The sequence below is a fragment of the Hordeum vulgare genome, chromosome 7H (genome assembly GCF_904849725.1).
Source record: "Hordeum vulgare subsp. vulgare chromosome 7H, MorexV3_pseudomolecules_assembly, whole genome shotgun sequence".
Lineage (NCBI taxonomy): Eukaryota > Viridiplantae > Streptophyta > Magnoliopsida > Poales > Poaceae > Hordeum > Hordeum vulgare.
This window is the reverse complement of record NC_058524.1, coordinates 326,859,199-326,887,001: the sequence shown is the minus strand read 5'-3', so window position 1 is coordinate 326,887,001 and position 27,803 is coordinate 326,859,199.

Below are 27,803 nucleotides of genomic sequence, written 5' to 3'. Positions count from 1 at the left end.
CTATTTATGAAAGTTGACTGCCAAGTGTTTGGTAGCGACAATCATAACATGGTCTACACTGGTTTTGACAAAGATGACCTATACATTGTCGATTTGACTACAAAATCCAATCCCCCGTACATGCCTTATTGCAAAATCTTCTGAAGGTTGGATATGGCATCGAAGGCTAGGACATGTTGGTATGCATAACCTTGATAGGATTATAAAATGGTGAACGTATTATTGGTGTTAAAGATGTTATGTTTGACAAATATAGACTTTGTAGTGCTTGTCAAGCAGGAAAGCAAGTCGATGGAAGTCATCTCGTGAAGAATATCATGACTACAAGAAGGCCACTCGAGCTGGTTCACATGGATCTCTTTGGTCCCAATGCATACAAGAGCCTCGGTGGAAATTCTTATGGTTTAGTCATTGTTGATGATTTTTCCAGATTTACGTGGGTATTCTTTCTTGATGATAAGTCATAGGTACAAAAGATCTTGAAGAACTTTCCATAGAAAGCCCAAAATCAATTAAAAGTGAAAAGCAAGAAAGTTCGGAGCGACAACATAATAGAGTTCAAGAACACAAATGTGGACACTTTTCTGGACGAAGAAGGTATCTCACATGAGTTCTCAGCAACGTACAAACCTTAGGACAATGGAGTTGTTGAGAGGAAGAACCGAACTCTCATAGAATGATGCTTGGCAAATACAAGACACCAAGACACTTTTGGACACCAAAACAACTTGTCACGCCATAAACGGACTCTACTTACACAAGCTTCTCAGTAAAATGGCATACGAGCTACTCACTGGTAACATACCCCAAGTTGGATACTTTCGAGTATTTGGCTCTAAGTATTATATCCTTGATAAGCACCACCGCTCTAAATTTGCTCCTAAATCTCATGATGGTTTCCTACTTGGTTACAGATCAAACTATCACACTTACTGTGTCTACAATAGCTTCACTCAGAAAGTTGAACAAACAATAGATGTGAAGTTTGATGAATCTAGCGGTTCGCAAGTCAAACAATTGCCAAATGATGTAGGAGTTAAGGAACCTTCGGAAGCCATCCAAGATCTACCTATCGACAAGATTTGTCCCATGTAGGTGAAGGAAAGTACTTCATCAACCCAAGTGGAAGCTCCTACTTCGCGTCAAGGCGAACCACAAAATGACGTGGAGGCATCCACTAGTGGTACATGACATGATGAAGAAGAGAAAGAACTACATCATGATGATACACCTCAACCTTCCTCACCACCACCGCAAGGAGATGACACCGTAAACGACAACGAGCAAGAATATGATGATGAGGAAGCTCCACCATCCAACAAGAAGAAGCTATCACGAGTTCGAGCAAGAGTGGACAAGGATCATCCACTAAATCAAATCTTTGGTGACAAATAAACCGGGAGAATCACTCGATCTAAATCTTGCTTAGCTAACTTTTGTGAGGATTACTCATTTATGTCTATAATTGAGCCTGTGAAGGTTGAAGAATCCCTTTAAGACCCGGATTAGGTGAATGACATGCATGAAGAGCTACACAACTATGATAGGAATCAAGTGTGGACATTTGTTGAAAATCCCAAGGACAACCACAACATCATCGATACAAAATGGGTGTTTGGTAACAAGCAAGATGAAGATGTTGAAGTTGTACACAACAAGGTGTGTCTCGTAGCCCAAGGATACACGCAAGTCGAAGGTATGGACTACGGTGATACCTATGCCCCCGTTTCTAGACTTGAGGCGATACACACTCTTGTCGCTTATACCAATCACCATGATATTACTCTTTACCAAATGGATATCAAAAGTGCTTTTCTAAATGATGAAATTAAGGAGGAGGTTTATGTCAAACAACCACTCGCCTTTGTAAACCCCAAGAAACCTAATCATGTTTACAAACTTCATAAAGCTTTATATGGTCTTAAACAAGCCCCTTGGAGCTCGGTACAAATGCATAACGAAGTTTCAAATTGACAAGGATTTTGAGATTGGTAAAATTGGCGCGACCTTATTCCCTAAAAGATTTAAAGGAGAACTATTTGTGTGCCAAATATATGTGGATGATATTATCTTAGGTTCTACTAACCCACATTTTAGTGAGAAATTTGAAGGTTGATTTGAGAGAAGTATGAGATGTCTATGATGTCGGAGCTAAAATTCTTCCTTGGTTTGCAAATCAGTTAATGAAGAGAAGGTACGTTCATCTCTCAAACAAGGTACACCAAGGACTTAATCAAGAAGTACAACATGCAAGAGTTCAAAGGTATGAGAACCCCCATGCCTACTAGTGGTCATGTTGACCTCACTAAGGAGGACAAACCAGTTGATCAAATGGTTTATCGATCAATGATCGGCTCATTGCTATATCTATGTGTGACCTCCAAGATGTGATCATATCGTTATTTTGGCACGAGGGCCTTGACAGGGATAGAAATGCATCTCGTCGTTTTGCAAGAATGGATATCATTACAAGTACATGTACAAAAGAGGTGAGTATCTTACACTCACCACAAGCTACAATAATATCACATGAATTCATCAACATATTCAATCACCATGTAGAAGAGCAGGGTCCGACTATGGGCGAAAATAACAATAAAAGAACGACGTCCATCCTTGCTATCCCAGGGAACCCTTCCTAGACCGATGAAGAAGAATAGGAAACTCCAAATTGAACAATCATCGCGCTCACGTCAAAGTGTTGCTTTACCTGTACCTGCAACTATTGTTGTAGTAATCTGTTAGCCACAGGGACTCAACAATCTCATTTCCAAAGGTATCAAGACTAGCGAAGCTTAATGGGTGAGGTATGGTTAAGTAGTGAGTCTGCAGAAAGCGACTAAGCATTTATTTGAGGTGGCTAACTTACGAGTACAAGAATAAATGAGGGGGGATGGTCTACACACAGCGGACATGAATTACTGATGATCAAGTGAATGATCCTGGACACCTACTTACGTCAGACATAACCCCACCGTGTCCTCTTACAGATATAGAACTCACAAGAAGAGACAGTCACAGTTACGCACATAGTTAGCATATTTTAATTAACCTTACTTCAAGTTATCTAAAACGAGATGTTAAACAAAATTTCCAACTTGCCACATAAACGCGAGCCCGGCTTTACGAAAGATTTAACCCTGTAGGGGTGCTCCAACTAGTCCATCATAAATTACCACAAACTCGTGACCTCCTCGGATTCCTTAGTGGAAAACCTCAACTCTCAGGTAACCCAAAGCATCACGGGAATCCTGATGCACGAGATATTTTGTAAAAGGTAAAACAAGTCCGACAAGGCTGCCCGACATGCCCACAGACCCGATAGGAGCGGCGTATCTCATTCTCAGCGCACGACCGGATGAGCAAGCCGTCGGGTTGGCTGAAACCCCAGGTGACCAAGGGGCGCCGGACATCGCCCGATTTCGACCAACACTCATGTGGAGCACTGGCCCGGGGGTTGGTTAGTTAGCCACGGGAGTCGACTGGTCCCTATGCAAGTTTATTAGTTATTAGGCAAATGTAGTACCAAAGTTGGGAATTGTCAATGGGGTCCCCATAACAACCCCGAGCATGCTAGGAGCACTCAATTATGGAATATAACACCGGTAGCCAAAACTAGGGCGGCAAAGATGGAACAAAACACCAGGCAAGAAAGGTCGAGCCTTCTACCTTTTCCCAAGTATATAGGTGTATTAAATTAAATAGCATTAATATGGTGATACGACAAGAACCCATGTTTTCACATGGAAGCAACTGCACCTGCAACTAGCAACGCTATCCAATGGTTAAGCAATCGGTAACATACTCAATCAGTGGTTTGATAGGTTGTTGAAAGGTTGAAGGTTTTCATGGCTATGTTAAGAGGCTGACATTTAATAGGTGGTAGGCAGTGATACATAACGAAAGAAACAAGACAACTAGCATGTCATTGATAATAATGGTATCTAGGGAAATGGTCATCTTGCCTGAGATCCCGCTTGGAAGAAGAACGAATTCGTGAAGCACACGAACCACATAGTCGAACGAATCCTCACACTTCGAAGCGGTTTAGAACTCAATCGAGAAGAAACAATCCGGGACAACAATCAACACATGGTAACACCACACTAAAGGCATGATATGATGCACAACACATATGATCCATGTTCGGTTCAATTATGCAAGGCATGGTGAGACAAACCACAACAAACAAATACTACACATTAAGTCAAGCTCAATATGCAACGAGTTGCATATTGTCGAAACTCCACATACGAATTATCTAGTTCACTCCCGTTTAGGTACACGACAATATTAAATGTTGTTTAAACATGGCACGAGGCAGTAGTGGTCAAGATGCACAACAACACCCTACTAAAGACAAATAGCATGGAAGTTTGGATCAATAGGAAAAGAACTCACAAAATGGCAAGTAGCACACAGTTTCAGACTAGTGAAAACAACAGTTTTGACAGTGCAGTTTTTTATCACATGGCATATTGGCAGTAGTAAAACTATATGCTACAGGGCATGGAATGGCATGCAAATTAACTACATGCTAGAGAATCTTAAGCACCATTGCACCAACCCCAAAGGGGCTGTAGATCACTAGCAAATCTCATGGCAAGACAACAACAAAACATTATAGATTCCAGACTTGGGAAATATTTCAGCACCTCAAAAGAGCACTATTTTCTAACATGTTGGCAATAAGAAAACAACACATAAACATTGATTTTTCTATAGCAACGAAAATTACCAGGGGCTAGCATACATGTACAATGTCATAACTCAAGTTCACAAGTAATTCATATCATGCACGTAATAAATCATACAAAATAAACAAAAGGGCATCATGAGAAAATGTCATGCACGCTAACTTGCTCACAAGATAAAACTAAATGCACAAATAAATTCTATGGATTTTTCTACCCCGAAAACATATACAATATGTGGGGTTTTAGATAAAACTAATGCCACCACATATATGCGAGAATATGACCTAAACCCGTCTTAGCAACCTATTTGTGCCACCTACATGAAAATAGAAAGACAACTATTTCTAATATGCATGGGAAGGTGTTGCAAACAACATCAACATTTTAGATAGTAGGATTGAGCATTCCGGATGCGCGCTTAAATAGCTATGAAATAATTCACCTAAACATAACGGCATGCAAAACTATGCAAACAGCAGGTCAAACAGTTTTAAAAAATGCATGGAAGTTGGAAAAAATTAATCTACACGACATTCTACGTGATTTAAATATAAACTTATTTCCATCCGATGCACGATTTAAAAGATATAGGTGTTTTAAAATATGCCTTTAATATGGAATTATAAAATACCATGGTATTTAGACAAATTTGATACAAGGGAAAATCTCAACGCGGGCCGAATCTACCATAGGTCCCGAAGAGGGCATCAACAAAAATTAACAAAACGGTGCTCAAGGTGGGATTTAGCAGGCGGTGCTCACCTCGGGCCACTTGGGCCAGTCGGTGGAGCAAGCTGGGCCGGAGGGGGCACTCGGCCTTGGCGCTAGGGCTGGTGGAGGGAGACCGGCCCACGAACGCGAGCGCGTGGCCCAGGGTGCTGGTCAACGGGGGCGGCTCGGGATCCAGATCCCGATTTGGATCGGGGCTGCGGGCAGCTGCAGCACATGGCGGCGGCTGGCAAAGAGGGCAACTACCACCGGCGGTGCACAGGCCGGTGATGTAGGGACGAGGAGCAGCGACCGGCGGCGCATGAGGGCAGATGCGCGGGATCCGGATCGGGGCTCGTCCCCTCGGGAGCTCGGGCAGGAGTGGGGCACCGAGGCTGGCTCGCGGGCGGCGGCCAATACGGCCTTGGGAGGGCCTGCTTTGGGCCTCGGCGGGCCTAGCGGCTGGAGGAGTTGGGAGAGGGGTGGGAGAGGGGCTATTGGTGGCGGATAGGGTTAGGGTTAGCACGGATTCTGAGGTGGAAGAGGGAGAGCGGTTAGATTAGGCACATGAGGGTTGTTTATATAGGGAAAGGGGGCTATGGTTAGGGGAATTAGCCCGTTTTCGGACCCTCCGATCGTGATCGGACGACACCGGTTGCGGGAATGGCTAGGTGTATTTAGTGGCTGAGGTTGTTGGCTAAGAAGAGAGGGAAGTTTGCGGCCCGAAACAACATTTTAAACACCAAAAAACCTCTGACGATAACCCGATGACGGTGCCGTTATGGTCGACCGATCGGGTATCAAACGAACTGTGATTGCATCAAAAATTGGCAGGCGGCCTACCTACATGAAAATAAGACCGCACGCCAAGTTTCAACCCAATCTGAGAATATTTTAAACACACCTTTAAAGCAATATTTTTTAATGATGTCGCGAGCACGTGCGTGTGTGGTTGGTCTCAAAACGGTCAATGTCGATAATGGAGAGAACTGACAACTACTAACGGATGCAAGTTCTGAAAGCTGGCGGCAACGGAGTGCCGATGCAATGCGGATGATGCGCATGATGCGATGATGAATGCGACAAACAAAAATAATAACACAGCAACAATGGAATAAAAGAGGAATCTTCTGGAGCGTGGGTCTCGGGATGGTACAACTCTCCTACACTAACAAGAGATCTCGCCCCGAGATCTTAGAACGAAAAGGGGAAGATGATGAGAAAGAAGAGGTAAAACATAGTCGCTTCTTGACAATGAGTGAAACCAATGATCCTTAAAGGATGGCAGAGATGAAGAATGACATGAGACAGAAGCAAGAACCCAAACAAAATTTCGGCAGCACTTCGGTAGGAAATAGGGAAACATTTGATAAGATGGAAACGTCTTGAAAAGATTCACACAAAAAAACTAAAATGAGAAGCAAGGAAAGAATATGATCTCGACAAACTGAGATGATTGGCCCAAACAGAGAAACCTCACAACAACTCCGGAACAAAAGAATAGAAATTAGATCATAGGGAATAAATGATTAAAACAAGAATGACAACTACTATCGCCATTGAATTTGACAAGCATGCTTGCAAGAAGAATTGAATGGAGTTGTTGGCAAACCAACAACGGAAAGAACCAGCTTGTAGTGGACTTATGAAAACCATCTCAACAATGAGGTGACCAGCAGCCACAATTGGAAACCAATTGATTCATTGGGAGCAACAAGATATGAAAACTTCTTACACCAAGAGGAAACATTGAAAACTTGGATTAATGGCAACACCATAATAGCAACAATCCTTAGACAAAGCTTTAGGTGAAATCCAAACCAAGATAGCTCAATGGAAGAAACGATGGGTTGAAAAATATCTCATGATCAAAGAATTGGTGGGTTTAAATATCTCATTCTTGAAACAAATTTTTATTTGAGACTCCTCCACTAACAAGAATGCTATAACACCACCTCAAAGGGAAAGAGAGGAAGAATTGCATGTCAAAATTCATGACGAAGAATACTTGAGGTACTCCAACAAGGGTCTTGAAGAAGCCTTGAGAAGGAATTATAGTATTGAGGTACAACCATGACGAACCTCTTGGAGAACACCAGAATGAATGGATTATATAAAATAATTGAAGGTAGAAAATAATAAGATTAAATCCTTGCAAGATTTAGATGAAGCTTCACAAAGAGATACTTGAGAAAACTTGCAACTCCGAAAAATAAAGGATAAGAACACTTGGATAAGAATTTGATATCATCAACAACTCCGGAAGAAGGATTGAAATCACCCTAATGAACAAGAATAAGAATTATGTTATGATTATCCTTCATCAAGTTAAATTGATGACAAACAACGGATTTAGCATATCACTTATTCTTCTTAAAAAGATCGAGGAGAGATATGATCACAAACTTGAAGAAGTCTTGAAAGAAACACCAGTAAGAATTTGGAATGAAAGAGGATAACACAAATGAACTGTGCTACATGAGGACAAAAGAGCATGATTCGATAAGAGAAAGATTTAATAGGCCACCGGTAAGAATTTGCAAATAAATAAGGATACCAAGATTGAATGGAGATACATGATAATGAATACATCTTGATCCACCTCAGATAAAACTTGAACAAGGCACGAGAATAATTGAGAGACGAACAAAGAGAAAACAAATGAGGAGAATTTGAGAATGAAAGCTGAAAGCTTAGAACGAAGAAATCTTGTGAAATGATGGCCTTCGGAGGATTGAGAAATGAAAACAACTCTGAAACACATCGGATAGATATGGAGAATTTCTCATGATTTACAACAATTCAGTAGATAGCATGAGCTGAGATGACAATCTTCAAAAGAATGGACGAGATTTGAGGGAAACACTCCTTCGGTCTTCCAAGCCGAAAATGACGAGGAGAGCACCACCAAGAATAACTAACACACTCCGGAATAAGAATATGAAAAGTTGAGCTGATGATGAAATAATTCATATTGACCTTGAGGAAGGAATATGACTAATGGAATCCATTCTTATGTCATATTTATAAATAATTTGATATTTTCAGAAAAAATAAGAACAACCAGGAAAGATCGTGGGAAAACATGTGGGTTATGGGCCCACTCAAAAGAAACATCGTTGAAAAGATTGCTCAGAAAAGAGATACTGAACGGGTATAACTGAAAACTTGATGAGGTTGGGAACCTCGAAATAATTGAAAGGATTTGATAACAAGAAACTACTGAGATTTCTTCGACTCTCCGGATAGAATAGATAGGGATGAATAAACAAGAGAGACTTGGATAAGAATTACCAACACGAAAATGATTTTAGGATAAAAAAAGGATATGACGAACACCGAAAGCTTGAATTGAATCCACCGGAGAAGAAAACAAAAATGAAGAATGATGAACTGGAAACACGTGAGAATCTTCACAAAGGATCACCGGATACAATATGGAGAAAAAGATAGCGGAAGAAAAATGAAAATAAAGGCACTTGGATTATAATAAATCATTAAAGAAAAAGGGAGGGAGGGTGGGGAAAAACAAAGATAACTTGGAACATATGAGACGACTCCAGAAACAAATGAGAGATTGATCTTGCAAATATTGAAAAGGATATAGTTGACTTCAAGAGGATCACACCGGTTGAAAAAGAATTGACATGATGACTCTAGTTGAGAAGAATTGCCGGGCAATTTGATTGATCAAAAGAATAAGCACTCTCATAGAAATATGAGAACACCACTTAGAAAACATGTGAGATCACCACTTGACATCGAAGCAACTCGAATTACCAAACTCCAACAGAACAAAGGATGATGCTTACGAAAAAAGCCAAAAGAAATTATGACGGAGATTTCATGCGATATTTTCGTGGTAAGGTTCGCATGGGCTCGATCATACATTGGATTGTAATATTTAAATGACGCTCGAATACGCTCCCTAGGCATAGAGAACTACAAGGCTTGTCGAAGCATACTGATGACATTTATCGAGACTGTCCACCGTAAAGACGACTGTGAATAAATGAATCCACTAGATGTCGAACCCCAACCTCACAGCATGCATCTATTGGAAGATTGTCCTATAGGTAACTACTTGAATTCCCACATAAGAACTCCGAAAAAAATTTGGTCATGCAATCAGGTCCACGGATATAAGGAGTAAAATCCATCACTCAACTCCGAGCAATAAAACTAACCCGTCCAGTGCATCACATCCGTCAACACATATCAAGAGATCTCGAAAACTCATCTATATCAGATCCTCGAAAACACAACGATACAAAGTATGGCAGCACATCCGAACTCTCTCCACCCGTACTGCGATGCCGGACTCCTCTCGCCACTACTAGTATTGAAGCAATTTCATACATCCTAAGTTACTAAGTAATCTGAATGATGACGATGTGCTCAAGAATCCCATGGAGCTCAACTCCCCGGAAGAAATCGAGTCATACAGGAGGCACCAAGACAGAAATCCGTGACATCGACATCATATAGATTCCAAAAATATCCGCGTGATCCTAAAAAATATTTGAGCGAGAAGAGATGTAGAATTAAATTCTTACGTCAGGATTCCTCACCAGAGCATAGAAGAGGAGAAAAAAGAATCCTACCCTCAGATATATATATATATATATATATATATATATATATAGACTCAAAGCAGTTTTTAACTAGACTCGACTCGGCCAAGTTCGACCAATCAAGGGGGCTTCTAGGTCGGTACTGTTGTGATACCAACTTCTAACGCCCAAGAGATGATCATATCCTTATTTTGGCACAAGGGCCTCCACAGGGATAGAAGTGCATCTCGTCGTTTAGCGAGAATGGATATCTATACAAGTACATGTACATAAGAGGTGAGTATATGGAATTGGCTTACACTCGCCACAAGCTACAACATTATCACATCAATACATCAACATATCCAATCACCATGTAGAAGAGAAGGGTCCAACTAAGGACGAAAATAAATGATAAAAGTCTGCCGGCCTCGAACCCATCCTAGATTGATGAATAAGAAGAAGAGGAAACTCCAAATAGAACAATCATCATGCTCACGTCAAAGTGTCGCTTTACCTGTACCTACAACTATTGTTGTAGTAATCTGTTAGCCATATGGACTCAACAATCTCATTTCCAAAGGTATCAAGACTAGCAAAGCTTAATGGATGAGGTATGGTTAAGTGGTGAGTCTACATCAAGCAACTAAGCATTTATTTGAGGTGGCTAACTTACGAGTAAAAGAATAAAAGAGGGGGGATGATCTACGCATAGCGGACGTGAATTAATGATGATCAAATGAATGATCCTTGACACCTACTTACGTCAGACATAACCCCACTGTGTCCTCTTCCATATACAGAACTCATGAGAAGAGACAGTCATAGTTACGCACATAGTTAACATATTTTAATTAAGCTTACTTCAAGTTATCTAGAACCGTATGTAAAAAAAATTACAAGTTGCCACATAACTGCGGGCATGGCTTTCCGAAAGATTGAACCCTACAGGGGTGCTCCAACTAGTCCATCATACATTACCCGAAGCAGCATAGAAACCCTCGATCACGAAATTCTTGACCTCCTCGGATTCCTTAGTGGAAAATCTCAACTCTGAGATAACCCAAAGCATCACCGAAACCCCGTTGCACAAGATATGTACAAGGTAAAACAAGTCCAGCAAGGCCGACCGGTATGCTGACAGACCCGATAAGAGCCGTGTATCTCTCTCTCTCAGTTGTACGACCAGATGGGCAAGACGTCGGGTTGGCTGAAACCCTGGGTGACGAGGGGGTACCAAACATCGCCTGGTTTGGACTAACACTCATGCAGAGAACTGGCCCCGGGTTGGTTAATTATCCACGGGGGTCGACTGGTTCGTATGCAAGTTTATTAGTTATTAGGCAAATGTAGTTCCAAATATGGGCCTTGTCAGACGAGTTTTAAACTAAAACGATTTATCAAGGGGGTTCCCATAACAACCCGGAGCGTGTTAGGAGCGCTCAATTATGTAATATAACGCCGATAGCCCAAACTAGGGCGACAAAGATGGAACAAAACACGAGGCTAGAAAGGCCGAGCCTTCCACCTTTTACCAAGTATGTAGGTCCATTAAATTAAATAGAATTAATATGGTGATATAACAAGAACCCATGTTGTCACATGGAAGCAACTGCACCTGCAACTAGTAACGCTGTCCAATGGTTAAGCAAGCGGTAAGATAGCCAATCAGTGGTTTGCTAGGTTGTCCAAAGGTTGAAGGTTTTCATGGCAACGTTGAGAGGCTGACATTTAAAAGATCGTAGTCAGCGAGACATAACAAAAGAAATGAGACAACTAGCATGGCATTGATAGTAATGGAATGTAGGGAAATGCTCATCTTGACTGAGATCCCACTTGGAAGAAGAACAAATCCGTGAAGCAGACGAACCGCATAGTCGAACGAATCTTCACACTTCTAAGTGGTTCATAACTCTATCAAGAAGAAACAATCGGGAACAACAATCAACATACGGTAACACCACACTAAAGGCACGATATGATACACACCACATATGATGCATGTTCGGTTCAATTATGCAAGGCACGGCACGACAAACCACAACAAACAAATACTACACATTAAGTGAAGCTCAATATGCAACGAGTTGCATATTAATGAAACTCCACATACAAATTATTTAGTTTACTCCCGTTTAGGGACACGACAATATTAAATATTGTTTAAACATGACACGAGGCAGTAGTGGTCAAGATGCACAACAACACCCTACAAAATATAAATAGCATGGAAGCATGAATCACTAGGAAAAGAACTCACAAAATGGCAACTAGGACACAATTTCAGACTAGTGAACATAACCGTTTTGACAGTGCAGTTTTTTACTAGATGGCATATTGGCAGCAGTAAAACTATATGCTACACGACATGGAATGGAATGAAATTAACAGCATTCTAGAGAATCTTAAGCACTACAAATAACTCCATTGCGCCAACCCCAAAGGGGCTATAGATCACTAGAAAATCAAATGGCAAGACAACAACAAAACATTACAGATTCCAGACTTAGAATTATTTCAGCACCTCAAAACAGCACTATTTTCTAACATGTTGGTAACAAGAAAACAACACCTAAACATGGATTTCTATAGCAACCAAAATTACCAGGGGCTAGCATACATGTCCAAGGGCATAACTCAAGTTCACAAGTAATTCATATCATGCACGGAATAAATCACACGAAATAAAAAAAGGGCATCATGGCAAAATATCATGCACGCTAACTTGCTCAAAAGATAAAACTAAATGCACAGTTAAATTCTATGGTTTTTCTACCACGAAAACATATATAATACGTGGGGATTTAAATAAAACTAATGCAACCACATATATGCGAGAATATGACCTAAACCCATCTTAGAAAACTATTTATGCCACCTATGTTAAATTAGCAAGACAACTATATCTAATATGCATGGCAAGGGGTTGCAAACAACATCAACAATTTACATACTAGGATTGAGCAATGTGGATGCACTCTTAAATAGCTACAGAATAATTCAGCTAAACATAACAACACACAAAACTATGCAAACATCAGGTCAAATAGTTTTAAAAAATGCATGCAAGTTGGAAAATATTAATCTACACGAAATTCTATGTGGTTTACATATAAAAATGATATCTATCCGACGCACGGTTTGAAAGATATAGGCGTTTTATAATACGCCTCCAATATGGAATTATAAAATACCAGGGTATTTAGACAATTTAGCTATAGGGAAAATCTCAAAGCGGGCTGAATCTGCCACAGGTCCCGAACAAGGCATGAGCGAAAAATATAAAAACGGTTCTTAGGACGGGATTTAGCGGGCGGTGCTCACCTCGGGCTACTTGGGCTAGTTGATTGAACGAGCTTGGCCGGAGGGGGCACACGACCTTGGCGCTGGGGCTAGTGCAGGGAGGCCGATGCACGAACGCAAGCGCGTGGCCTAGGGCGCAGGCAACAGGGGCGGCTCGAGATCCAGATCCCAATCTGGATTGGGACTGCGGGCAGCTGCAACACCTAGCGCCGGTTGGCGGAGAGGGTAGCTACCTCCAGCAATGCACCGGTCGGTGACGCAGAGACAAGGGGCGGCGACCGGCAGCGCATGCGGGTGGAGACGCGGGATCTGACTCGGGGCTCCTCCCCTCGGGAGCTGGGGTAGCAGCGGGGTACTGGGGCTGGCTCAGATACGGTGGCCGATCCGGGCCCAAGAGGGCCTGCTTCGGTCCTCGGCGGGCCTGGCGGCTTGAGGAGGCGGGAGAGGGGCTGTTGGTGGCGGTTGGGGTTAGGGTTAGCACTAATTTTGAGGTGGAAGAGGGAGAGGGGTCAGATTAGGCAGGGAGGGTTGTTTATATAAAGAAAGTGGGCTAGGGTTAGGGGAATTAGCCCGTTTATGGACGATCTTGATCAGCCAGAACCGGTCACTGGAGTGGCTAGGTGGGCTTGATGGCTGTGTGGAGGGGTTGTGGGCTAAGAAGAGAAGGAAGTTTGCGGCCCGACACAATATTTTAACACCAAAAAATGTCCGACGATAACCCGATGACCGTGCCGTTTTGGTCGACTGTTCAGGTATCAAACGAACTCTGATTGCGTCGAAATTTGGTAAACGGCCTACCTACATTAAAATAAGACCGCACGCCAAGTTTCAACCCAATTCGACAATATTTCAAACACACCTTTAGAACAATATTTTTTAATGATGTCGCGGGCACGTGCGTGTACGGTTGGTCTCAAAATGGTCAATGTCGATAACGGAGAGAACCGAGGACTACTAACGAATGCAAGTTCTGAAAATTTGTGGCAACGGAGTGCCGATGCAATGGAGATGATGTGCATGATGCAATGATGAATGCGACAAACAAAGATAATAACACGGCGACAACGGAAAAAAGAGGAATCTTCTGGAGCGTCGGTCTCGGGCTGTTACACTATGTGCCTCCCGTCCTGATATCATGTTGAGTCTTTGCATGTGCGCCCGATATCAAGCGGCACCTAAAGAGTGTCATCTAAACGTTGTGAAGAGAATTGTGAGATACTTGATACATACGCCAAATTTTGGCATATGGTATCCCAAGGGATCTTTTTTTAATCTTGTTGGCTATTCCGACTCGAACTATGCCGGAGATAAGGTTGATAGAAAATCCACCTCGGGTACATGTCAATTTTTTGGGAGATCTCTTGTGTCTTGGTCAGCAATGAAACAAAGCTCGGTATCTTTATCTACTGTCGAAGCGGAATACATTGCCGCTGGATCATGTTGTGTGCAATTATTATGGGTGACTGAAACTCTTAAGGATTATGGCATCGATGTGAGACATGTTCCATTATTGTGTGATAATGAAAGTGGTATTAAAATTTCCTATAACCCTATGCAACATTCTCGAACTAAACATATTCAAGTTTCATATCATTCCATTCACCATCATGTTGGTAAAGGAGATATATAGCTCAAGCATGTTTGTACCGACAAACAACTATCTGATATCTTTACCGAACCATTTGATGAGAAAGTATGTTGTCATTTGAGGTGTGAGTTGAACATCATTGATGCTTCAAACATGATCTAGACTCACTCATACGCATGCAAGGGCATGAGATTGATTGTCTTTTCCTTGATGCTATTGATATGACACAATCTTATATCTTGGAAAACTTTGCTCACATGAAAAGAAATCTTGAAATGGCCAAGTGTCGGTGCACTAGAGACTAGGGTCATCTGTGCCCCAGACTTGTGCACGGGCGATGACAACACCCTTGGAGGCTGTACACGAAGAAGGACCGACGGGAAAATAACTCAGGATCACGAAGGTCACACCCCTCCAAGGGTGTGAAGAACCAGCCCAAGCTACAAGACCCCGACAAGGCCTCCTTGCTGGGAAGACACGCAAGGCCCCGGCAAGCCCTCCTTGCCAGGAAGACGTCCAAGGCCCCGACAAGCCCTCCTTGTCGGGAAGATGGGATAGGCCACCAGCAAGGGCGCCACGCCAGCAAGCTCCCTTCGCCCACGAGGTGTCCCTCCTGCCACAGTGCCACCGACTGCCACCGCTCCAGCGCATCCCTCATGCGCAAGCACAAAGCCCAAGTGTCAATACACCTCGGTATGTGTCGATGCCACCTTGATGCAGGCCGGGGGGATGGCAAGGCATTTACTACCCCTGACACTGCGGTAGATAGATAGCGGTGAACCCTGTTCACTATGCGACTCGTGAACCCACTTTAGAGCACTGTTGGTGACCCCTTTGCCCATAAAAGGAGGCCCAAAGCTCAGTTCTAGAGGAGGGACCTTTTTGGGTTTAGACTCTTTGATCACCAGCCGAAAGGCAATTACTGTAGCAAGTAATCCTACAGTAAGCACCCAATACAACAAACAAAGCAGGAGTAGGGTTTTACACGCCAAGCGGCCCAAACCTCGGTAAAAGGCCTTGCCGGTGCTGATCGCTGGTTCCGCTCTTGGCGCCACCTCTCTCGCTCCGTCAAATGATCAAGGGATGCTTGGAGGTTCCCATAGGTGTCCTTTTACCTGACATCTTTGGCGCGCAAGGTAGGGGGGCTGTTGAGAGCTTTCTTGCGAATTCGAGCAAGCTCTGCACCAGATCTTGGGAAGTTGAGCGCACCGCCGCGATTCCCCAAAGCGGGACACAACGGTGGTCGCTCCACTTTGCTATGGCCTCCTAATGCCTCCGCGAGCGCGCTGCGGCGCAAGCGCATGCCAAGGAGGCGGAGACCCTGAGTTCGATGACATCAGGCTGATGCGCCGCTCCAGGACAGTGTGTTGCTGTCGAAGGTGTGCCTGGGGGCTTCGGCGAGGCCTCCGACGCATACTCCGACAGACGCACCTCTGCAGATGATGCATAACCGTCGAGGATGCGCCAACATGTCCCGAAGCCCCGGCACGCACTCCAGCGGAAATTTTTTCTCCCCTTGAAGCATCGCATCACCGACAAAGATGCGCTCGGGGGTTCCGCCAGCAAGGCCTGGCAAAAGAGGAAAAGGAGTTATACCCCGGCAACCCCTTTCCTATGCGATAGTCAAAGACTATCGGCAAGAACCCTGCCGGCAGGGAGGTTGCCGGGAGGGTGTAACATCCTGCTTGCCGGGGATCTGAGGACCCAGCAAAAGATCCAGGCGTCACGGGAAGAAGTGCCAAGCACAATAGATAAGTGATAGAAATTCAGGTTGAAACCTTCGAGTAGATAGGTTGAATACTTTCTAGAAATCCAAATCTTTGTTTGAGAATCCCGCGCGCAGATGGAACCTTGCCAGGATGAGTGCACCTTTGCTCTATTTCGAACTCATTCAATGACCTGAATGGCCACATAGCACCTTCACATTATTTCAAACTTGCTCAGCAGACCAAGCGGCTACGCAGCGCCTTATTTTGCCTTGAGCCGCACTCGACGATCTAACGGTTGCACTAAGTGCGGCAAGGAGTCTTGCCGGTAAGGACCCCTCCAACGAACTACGAAGGATCCGTTCCTCAAAACACTAGCGGCAGGATCAGTCACGCCGGCAAGCTTCCGGAAAATGCAAAGGGTGTATCATACAAAGAGGGGGATCAGACAAAACGGAAAACAACATTTCATTCATCTGTTTGAGGCAAGCTCAGACTTATTACATGAATGATTTTTACTACTCTAACCTATGATATTGTCTTTTGGCGAGGGACAACCTTGCCGGACAAAAGTTCAAGAAGACAAAAGCAGCAAGGCCCCTAGCGCAACCCAGGCTGGCTGCTCCTGGACCAGCACTCCACAGAGAAGAACGGGGCCGGAGTATAGGGTGACCGAAAGGGATGAAGAAGCAGGCGCCCGCAATCGTGCCTCCTCACAGACGAGGCGTCGATGCCGGCACCGGCAAAGTAACCCCGTCGGGCGGGGGAGAGGCGTGAGCTGGCCCCGGCGGCACGACCGACGGTCAGTTAGATCTCGGGGTGTCGTGCTCCAAATTGACACCCCGAGATCATGACCTGCCAAGAGCGCCACCGCCACCGCTGTCCTCCTCGTCACTATCGCTCGAGGAGTGACATCTGGCGCCGCTCGAGCTCTCTTTGCAATAGCCGAGACGCACACCTGAGCACCCATAAAAGTTGACGGATAGCATATCATCCTCCGCCAGCTTGAAGTGGAGGACATGCCCATCCTCGATACTGTGGGCGCGGGCGAAGGCTTTCTAGCCACACCTGAGCAACATGGAGCAGCGTTTTGGGTACTCCACGCGCACTTGCATAACACCGTGGGAGCAGCCGTATGCCCGCAACCACAAGACAGGAGCCTTGGCGGCCTCCATCGCCCTGGTGAAGGGACGAGGGAGGTGCAGATGGCCTTGAGGAATGCCCCGTCCAAATGTCCGCCCCATGAGGGAGAAGCTGGCGCTAGGGGAGATGACGGGGGTGCTGGAGTAGCATCCCGCCTTCCCCGGCCACGGCCTCCACGGCGACCGCGGCGCCTCGCCCCTCCGCCACCTCAGATGTTCGGGCCACCCTCCGCAGCGGCGGCCCCTAAAGCTATGTCATGATCCAAACGGGATCCTCTCGTCGCTCTGGCTGCCGCTGGTGGCCGTCCTCGTCCTCTAGCCATGGTTAGGGGCGGGTGCCACCTGACGCTAAGGAAGATACTTCAGAAACAAGCTGGGGGTGCTGAGCGCTTCATCAGTTGGATGGATGAGAAAAACCCCCTTGCAAACCCCCTAATTTATAGGGCGAGGCGCGGGGGTTAGCGCTCTTCGCTCCAAAAACCGCCGCCCGTCTTGCCGAATCACCCATGATCAAGGGCGAACAGGGGTCCGCCCTGCTGCACCAATGCATGCGGGGACAGGCCCTGCCATAATTATGACCTTTAAGGCCACGATCGCCACTTGTCTGACCATTACTGCGCATGCCTCACGCGTGGCAGTAATGCTTCGAGAGGTGGGACAGCTAGTGTGCGCATGCCTCACCACCTCGCGCGCTCTATGCGCAACGTGGGGAAAGGCCACTTACAACGGCTCCAAGCTGCCAAATACCCTATCACACAAGCCCGTGCACCACTTTGGGCCTGGCCCAACGACGCCTGGCGTGCGTGTGTGGCCTAGGCCCGAGGGCTCATGTCGGTGCACTCGATACTGGTGTCTCCTATGCCCCAGACTTGTGCATGGGTGCCGGAAACACCCTTGGCGGCAGTACATGAAGAAGGACCGACGGGAAGATAACCCAGGCTCGCCAAGGTCACACCCCTCCAAGGGTGTGAAGAACCAGCCCAAGCTACAAGACCCCGACAAGCTCTTTGCCGCGAAGACCCACAAGACCCTGGCAAGCCCTCCATGCCGGAAAGACACGCAAGGGCCCGACAAGCCCTCGTTGCTGGTAAGACGTCCAAGGCATCGACAATCCTTCCTTGCCGGGAAGATGGGATGGGCCACCGGGAAGGGCGACGGGCCGGCAAGCTCGCTTCGCCCGCCAAGTGGCCCTCCTGCCACAGTGCCACCGTCTGCCACCGCTCTAGCGCATACCTCATGCTCCAGCATGAAGCCGAGGTGTCAATACACGTGGGTATGTGTCGATGCCATCTTGGTGCAGGCCAGGGGGGATGACAATGCATTTAGTGCCCCTGACACTACGGTACATAGATAGTGGTGAACCCTGTTCACTATGAGACTCGTGAACCCACTTCAGAGCACCGTTGGTGACCCCTTTGCCTATAAAAGGATGCCCAAAGCTCAGTTCTAGAGGAGGGACCTTTTTGGGTTTAGACTATTTGATCACTAGCCGAAAGGCAACTACTGTAGCAAGTAACCCTACAGTAAGCACCCAATATGACAAATAAAGCAGGAGTAGGGTTTTACGCGCCAAGTGGCCCGAACCTGGGTAAAAGACCTTGCCGGTGCTGATCGCTAGTTCCGCTCATGGCGCCACCTCTCTCCCTCCGCAGAATGATCAAGGGATCCTTGGAGGTTCCCATAGGTGTCCTTTTTCCCAACACCAAGTATCAAGAACCCCTTCTTCGGAGATGAAGGAAGAAGACAACAAAATCATATCCTTGACAACTATTTCACGAATATATTCACTCATGTCATTTGGATATATTATGTTCTTCCTTGCATGACTAACCAATGTAGGTGAAAAGTGAACCAAAACGACAAGGATAGCTCCTAACTCAAGATGGTCATCATAAACGTTGAGCATCCATGACAAGTTCACCTACATGTCATGTCATCGACATCATTCGAAGGTATGTACTCATATCCTTGGTAAAGCTTTGCACCAAGTCATGAGGTAAAGCAACTCAAGTTATATGAAGACATTAAAAGCTTAATCGAAAAATGACAACCCCATTTTGTTCTTAAACGATGAGTATAACCTATGATCAAGCAATCTTGCTTGACTCCTCAAGTCAACATACTCCAATATAGGTGACCTAGTCACCGTCCAACATCTAGATGGAGATTCTTGTATGGTTCACATTTTTCATTGCATACTTTCTTGGAACTATTCAACTCTCATCTATATGTATGTATATTATTAAAAAATTCATTTTTTTACTTTTTAAATCTTTGGATAATTCCCTTTTCAAAGTTTGTGGATATTTTGTGCCTATTTTAAGTTGAGAATTGATTTTTCACTGCAACTCAGTCTAACCGATTTCTTCTAGAGGCCTACTATCATTCTCAGTTCTACTGAACCATAATGCCTTGGTGACTCCGGAATTTATCACTACCAATGATATTCAGATATTTCTTGACTTTTGCCTAAGGATGAGAAAACTTGTCTAGGGGGGATCTTCTGTGATCAATAAGAGGGAGAAACATCTAGGATCCGTGACATAGTGGGATATAGTCCAAGAAACTCTTAACCAATTCTTAAGGGGAGAAAAGTCAAATTCAAGGAACCCTTATGCAAAAGATAAGAATCCAGGATCCCTTTCTCTCTATGATCCCTTACCCTCTGACCTCTTTGGAAATTAATGCCAAAGAGGGAGATATATCAAAGCTTCTAAATATTGATGCCTAAGGGGTGGTCTACCTAAGGGGAGATCTGCCAAAGGGGAAGATATATCAAAGCTTTTAAATACTAATGCCTAAGGGGAGGTCTACCTAAGGGGAGATCTGCTAAAGGGGGAGATATATCAAACCTTACATACTCACGGGGAGATATCATTTAGGGGGGTATATAATTGTTTTATTGCTATCTTTGGATTGAACTTGTCTCATCCTACCAACTCCAAATATCAACATGCTATGATTCAGGGGGAGAGGTAATATCGAATACTCACTCTAAAGGGACAAAGTTCTACATATTCTTGGAGACATATTTATCACCAAATCAGATTTCTCATATGTTCTCCATATCTTGGTACTGTGGAATCTCATTGCATCTTTACAGTAGAGTACTCTTGTGTTATCTAACAACTGTTTTCCCAAGTATACTCCTACTGCTAAGATGCTCAAGAACCTCAAGGTAAGTATATGCATGATATCCTTGTTTAGGATGATCTCTTGTCTCTTGCACAAATTGTTTGCAAGAGTTAGTCTTGAACATAGAAGTTCTTCATTCACTTATGATTGATGCATATAGCCAAGATTTATATGACTTGTATTGTCCTTCTACCAAAGCAACTATCCTTTAAAAATGGATTGCACACATTTAGGGGGAGCTTGTGCTAGTCATGTTTCTTTCAAAGATCTCATATTCTAATGCATAATTATTTTTTAAGCATTGATTGTATGTTATCATCAATTACCAAAAAGGGGGAGATTGAAAGAAAATATGCTCCCTTGGTGGTTTTGATAATTCATGACAACATACATTGTCTCTTGGACTAACACTTTTACCTAGTATATTTCAGGTATAGTCCACAAAGAGCATTGGCCAAGGATTGTGTGGAGAAACCCCTTGATGCAAGGAAAAGAATAGGATTGTCTCAAGCTTCAAGCAAGAGGACTCTACATTTTACATTTGTGAGAAATCACTTTGAGTCCATAGGAAATCCAACAGTACTGAAAGCGGGTGAGGTATTATGATGAATTGATTGCTCAAGTGCTTAGAAATAGCCACCAAAAATATTCAATCATTCTCCCACAAAAATCTCTGTCCCAAGCCAAACCAGCAAAATCGGTACCACCAAGTTTTCCCATACGGCAATACCAATTTTGTGAGTGACAAATCCTTTGCCAAACCCAAATCTCTTAGTACCACCAAGTTTCACATTGGTGCTACTGAAAGCATGTGACCAACTTATTGTTGAGCAAATTCCAAGAATTGGAATTTCCGAGATTGGAGTTGGTCTCACCGAGATTTAGAAACTCCTCTAGATCATCGTATTGATACCACCAAGATTCATATATCGGTCTCACCATGAATTCAAAAGTTGCCACATTTAGTGCAACTCAGTAGCACCGAGATTCATTTCGGTGTCACCTAGTTGGGCAAGAGTGTTGTAACGGTTGGAATTTCGGGGATGTCTATATAGACCCCTCGACTTCCTCTCATTCACAAAGGAAGCACTCAGAACACACTTAAACTTGCCAGATCCATATTTCTGAGAGGGAGCCACCTACTCATGTGCTAAGATCAAGAGATTTGAATCCAACCATTTGAAACTTGATCTCTAGCCTCCCCAAGTTGCTTTCCACAAAATCAATCTCCCCTACCCATGCCAAATCTGTGAGAGAGTGATTGAGTGTTGAAGAGACTATCTTTAAAGCACAGGAGCAAGGAGTTCATCGTTATACCGCATCTATTACATTTTGGAGGGTGGTGCCTCCTAGATTGGTTAGGTGTCGCTTGGGAGCCTCTACTTCGTGTTGTTGACTTGAACCAAGAAGTTTGTATGGGCAAGTAGATCGCCTACTTCGTGAAGATCGACCATGAGTGAGGCTAGTCATGTGTGGACGTAAGCCATGATAGAATAGACAAGGCCGCTTCTTCATGGACCCCTTGTGGGTGGAGCCCTTCGTGGACTCTCATAGACAAAAATCGTCGTGTTAAACTTTGCATTTCATCTTTTTAAACTCTACTCCTTACTTACATATGCAGTGTCTTTACTTTGAGCTGCCATATTTGTTGACTAGCATGTGTAGGGTGCACTAGACTTATTAGAATAGCTAAAATCTACAAACCATTAATATTGGGAAAAGGCTAGGATTTTAGCTTATACAAGTAGTCTATTCACCCCCTCTATACACCCTTTCTATCGATCAAACATTGATGACCCTTATAAGAGCCGCATATCTCGTTCTAAGGACACGTCGGATAAGCACAACGTACATTGGCGAGATATAAATCTACCGAGTTGCCCCGGGTTGGCCCCACACATGGCTCTAGTTTGGACCAACAGTCATGAGGAGCACTGGCTGGGGGTTGATTTATTATCAAGGGGTAGCTATTCCCTGTGCATATTTATTATTAAGTTGACTAGAAAATGGAGTAACAAAGTTGGGTGTTGCTAGAAAAGTTTTAAACCAAAATGATTTATCAAGGGGGTCCCCATAACAACTCCAATCGTGTTATGAGCACTCAATATGGAACAAACCAGTGGTAACCGAAACTAGGACGGGAAAAGCGAAGCAAAACACCAATCAAAAGGCCAAGCCTTCCGCCTTTTACCAAGTATATAGGTGCAGTAAATTAAGTAGCATAAATAAGATGATAATCCAAGTATCCATGTCAACACATGGATGAACCTGCACCTGCAACTAGCAACGCTAGAAGAATGGTTGAGCATGCGCTAACTTAGCCAATCAATGTGTTGCTAGGATGTGGAGGGGTTAGGGGCATTTCATGAAAAAATTTGGAAGCTTGATATTCAGGTGGTAGGCATCGATAATTAACGATGGAAACGAGACATCTAAGCATAACAAAATTAGAAACGACACCAAGGTCAGCCATCATCTTGCTTGGAACTTATTCTAAGGGATAAAACTCTTGCTCTTCAGGAACATTCTCAATGGCATCCTCGTACTCGTACTCGACACCTGGCGCTACCCACAAGAAAATAAAATATCCAATGAACACACAACCATGGCATGTTGCTCAAACAATATGATGCATGAATATCATGTGAATGAAGCATGGCAATGCTACACTAGTCATCCCTCTCATGCAATTATTTAGTTGTTACCATGCTGAAAAGAAGCTCAAGATTAATTATTTGGACATGTACGAACATAGAAGAAAATGAATGCATCACGAGAAAACGATACAAATGCATATAAAGAACGTCACAAAGCGAGTTACGGATCTCTCGGAACTCTCACTACAAGGTACGAAAGGCAATGATGATAAGACAGAATTTGAGAGAAGCTATGGGAACGAAATTATAGATGAAATAGACCTAAAGTTCATGCAAAACAAAGGCTAAATGGAAAATTTTGACCCAAGAACGAAAGTATTTCACAAAATGAACCGCGTTTGAAAAAATATCATTCGTCTGACCTTTTTTTGTGGCGCCTTTGGCTTAGGCGCCACACTACATTGTGTTGCGCCTAACACTACGTTGTGTGGTGCCCGAGACCTAGTGTGGCGCCTAAGTCATAGGCACCATACTGCACTGTGTGGCGACTAAGGCAAAGGCGCCACACAGTGCAGTGTGGCGCCTGACTGTCGACGCCACACAAAAGGGTCAACCTAGTGAATTTTTTCTGAATGCGGTCCAGTTTGTGAAATAGTTTCGTCCACGGGTCATATTCATCAATTTTTCCCAAAACAAAGGGGTACATCTCTCGCAAAGGACAAAACAGTCCAACAAGTAACCTGTCCAAAAATAGCAACATGTCACTTTGCACACATCAAAACTAATAGCTACAACCACCTATCAAGCTCAACTAAGACATGGATATAAAGTAATCAAAGAGGACAACAACCGCTAACAAACAACAACATGGATAGGTTCATGTATCAATAGCAATCAAGCTCCTAATATGGCCAAATTTATAAAAAATTAGGACTTACTGAAAATATGAGTTTTACACAAGCACGTTTATGATGATGGCATGTTGGCAACAATAAAACTTTATGCTATATTAACTTTCATGGCATGAAATATAATAGGGTGATAGAGGGCAACAAGTACTATAATTCACACCAACTAACCATAAGCCAGTTCTGCACAGATCCAATGATAATATCCACTCAAGATGGCATGGTGATATAAGCTGATTCTCAGAATTAGCCAAATTTGACAAGGTTAAAACACAACAGTTTACATTGACATGTCTTGTTTGACAGGAAGAATAGCTAGGACGCAAGATCTATTTTGCAAAGTAATGGCACCATTTAACACAGGGCAACATTCTCTTTAATTCACACCAAAGTACCAGCACGAAGAACTTGTAGATGCTTGGCAATCATCGTGGCAACACAACTACTTGAAACAATTTTCATACTTAGTCATATTTCAACATACCCAAAACAGCAATATTGAGATGACATGTTCATAGCAAGAAAGCCACAAATAGACAATGTTTTCATTGCACATGAAAATACCAGGGCCTAGTACACCCAACAGACTACAACTTGCATGTTGACAAGTTTGACAAAGGGTGCAAGGATTGCCCCACACAAAATAACAGATAGGCATCATGGTGAAATATAGCATGCACACAAACTTGCTCAATAGACAAAACTAATGCCACCATTGGATTCCTTTCATTTTTCTACCCCAAATTCATATATCATACGCATATGTTCCTGTAGGAAAATCACCCACATACTACAATCAGAAATGAAATTAACTAGGTATAACCTAGTATATGCCAAATTTGGCATATGCCCAAAATGGATTGCTAGATTTGGAATAACCCTAAATGTAATATACCAAAACAGGAAAATATGACAACTCAAGAAACGAACTAAAAAACGCACACGGGCCCACCGGCAAGTGGCACTAATGCCCCTGGGTGGATGACAAGGGGGGGACAGGTGTCACCTCGCAACATATGGGAAAAAAGGGGGCACCATCGTTGCGACCGAGGGGAATCGAACCCACGACCACTCGGTCGCATTTGCTCGGTCGGATCAGTTGGGCTAGGAAGCGACTCATACTAGAAGAGGTGGTTGGGTCCTATTGACTAGACCACTACGCTGGTCTTCTTCCTCCCTGCGAAAGCGAAGATGACGGTGTCGCTGGCGAGCACTTCGACCACCACCGGGGCTGGCGATCTACGACAGGACCTGAGCGCTACATGGGGTCCCATACTCGAGGCTATGAAGCAGCAAGGAGGACCTAGTCTTAGGGCTCGAGCTCGAGCAGGAGCTCGGCTCGGGCAATGGCGAGGCAAGGTGAAGCACTCGCATGGGATGTGCTTGCATCTGAGCACAAGGGGTCTCTAGCGAGCACGGCCGACGCGCTACAGTACCGCAACATGAAAAAAATGTGTGCTTTCCTTGGAGCTTAGAGAGCGCGGAAGTGGCACATGCATAGCGACACCTATGCGAAACGACAAACGATGGGAAGGAGCGGTGGCGATGGATGGTTACCTAGTGTCTACTGACTATCTAGGTGACACTAGGACGAGATGGAGACGACGGAGACAACGACCGAGCACGGTGAGCTCCCTGGACCGCGAAGCAGGGGAAGAACGGCTCGGGGGCCGAGGCTGATCCACGCCTTGAAGCTCCCTAGGACGCCGAGGAGGAAATGGGCGCTGCGGACTTTCCTTCCCACGGCTCAAAGGCTCCGGATGCACGCGAGGGGGTCACCCCGTGCTGTAACTCAAGCTCGGAAAGTTCATGGCGGGCAGGGCATTGGCGAGAGCCTGTCTGGCTCACCTGGCAGCGACGATGTGAGGTGAGGGAGGGAACGGAAGGGATAGGTCTAGGCCTAGCTTGGGGATGCGTTTTATTGGAGGCTAGGGACACCACGGGCCGTCAATTCAGTTAGACGCCTACTTGGCATCGCTGGATGCTCTGTTGTACAAAGGAGGGGAATGAATCGAGCGGAGGGGCTGGTTGGGCCACGCGGAACTATTGGGCCGCTGCTGCGTGTCGGGGTGTTGCGGGGCTACAAGGGCTGCTGGGCCGCGAAGGAGGAGAAGGCCTAGGTGGCGTTGCTCACTTCGAGCGAAAATAGTTTCCTATTTTTTTAAAACCAGAAAGTGCGAAATCCTCAAAGGAAAGAGAGGAAGGGGTTTAGGAAATAAAAATATGTTCCGCACTCACAAAAATATGACCTATTTAATAAAATTGGTTTGGGGAATTTCTAAGAGAGAAAAATAAAATGTCTTTTATTGCCATTTGTAACTATTTTGCAAGTTTATAAATAGGAGTAAACTAGAACACACCTGAGACATATTTCTAAATTACCAATAGTATTATTTCACATTTTGCAACATTTTAAGAAGGTGTTGGCCAAAGGAATATTTCACCAAATCTCAATACTTTGAATAAAAGAGAGAGATATACTAAGGCATTGAAAGGAGGGTTTCACTCACGAATCATAACTCTTGCAAGCACATCACCACACAACACTTCATTCCAACCACACAAGCCACAAGGAGACACAAAAATAATGCATGTCATGATGATATGATGCTATGATGCATGAGAAGCTAACAAGCAAGTGAAAGTCATGAGCACCAAGTCTATTACTTCAATGCAAAAGAGTCATTCACACAATGTTACACATGGAATTGGTACAAGGTTTGCACTTGGGCTATTAGAACTCTCCCGCACTACAAGAGGATTTGGCCCCGAAAACTAGGATTGAAACAACTCAGGGTATTCGGAAGGGAGAAGGTCATCATGTTCTATTGTGGTTTTGTCACAACAGATTTCCTCGTGAGAGAATTTAGGTTTGAGGCCATCGCAATTATGTGGCGGCTTGAGAGGGGTTGGTAGGAATGGAGAGAGACAAGTTCACCCAGGTTCGGCTCCTTTGATGGAGGTAAAAATCTACGTCGTGCTTATGTTTCATTGATGAAGATCTCGATTACAAGGGTGTGGAATCGCTACCTCTAATTTCGAGGGTTTCCGTCTATCTCTAATGACTTGTCTTGTGTAGACTTAACTTAATTTTCCCCTCTTGGGGTGCCCTGCCCCTCCTTATATTGGTTGAAAGGGGTAGGCTTACATAGAGTCCTACTAGGACTAGGACTACTTTCTCTTGAATCCTAATCCATGTCTTGTTCCTCATCAGAGGGAATTCCTCCTCTCCTCGGGACTTCTCAGTGAGTCGCCTTCCAGGCCTCTCCATGAGCCGCCTTACACCGGCTTGCACACTGGGCCTTGGGCCTCATTGTCCAGGTCGGTCCGGTGAGCGGGGTGATCCACGAGTCGCCAGCTAATGTGCGGAGTCATACCTCCTGGCTGGGTCAAACCTCTTGTTTGGGTCATACCTCCTCACCGGGTCAAACCGCGGGGTATATCCCCGACATTAGCCCCCCAGGTT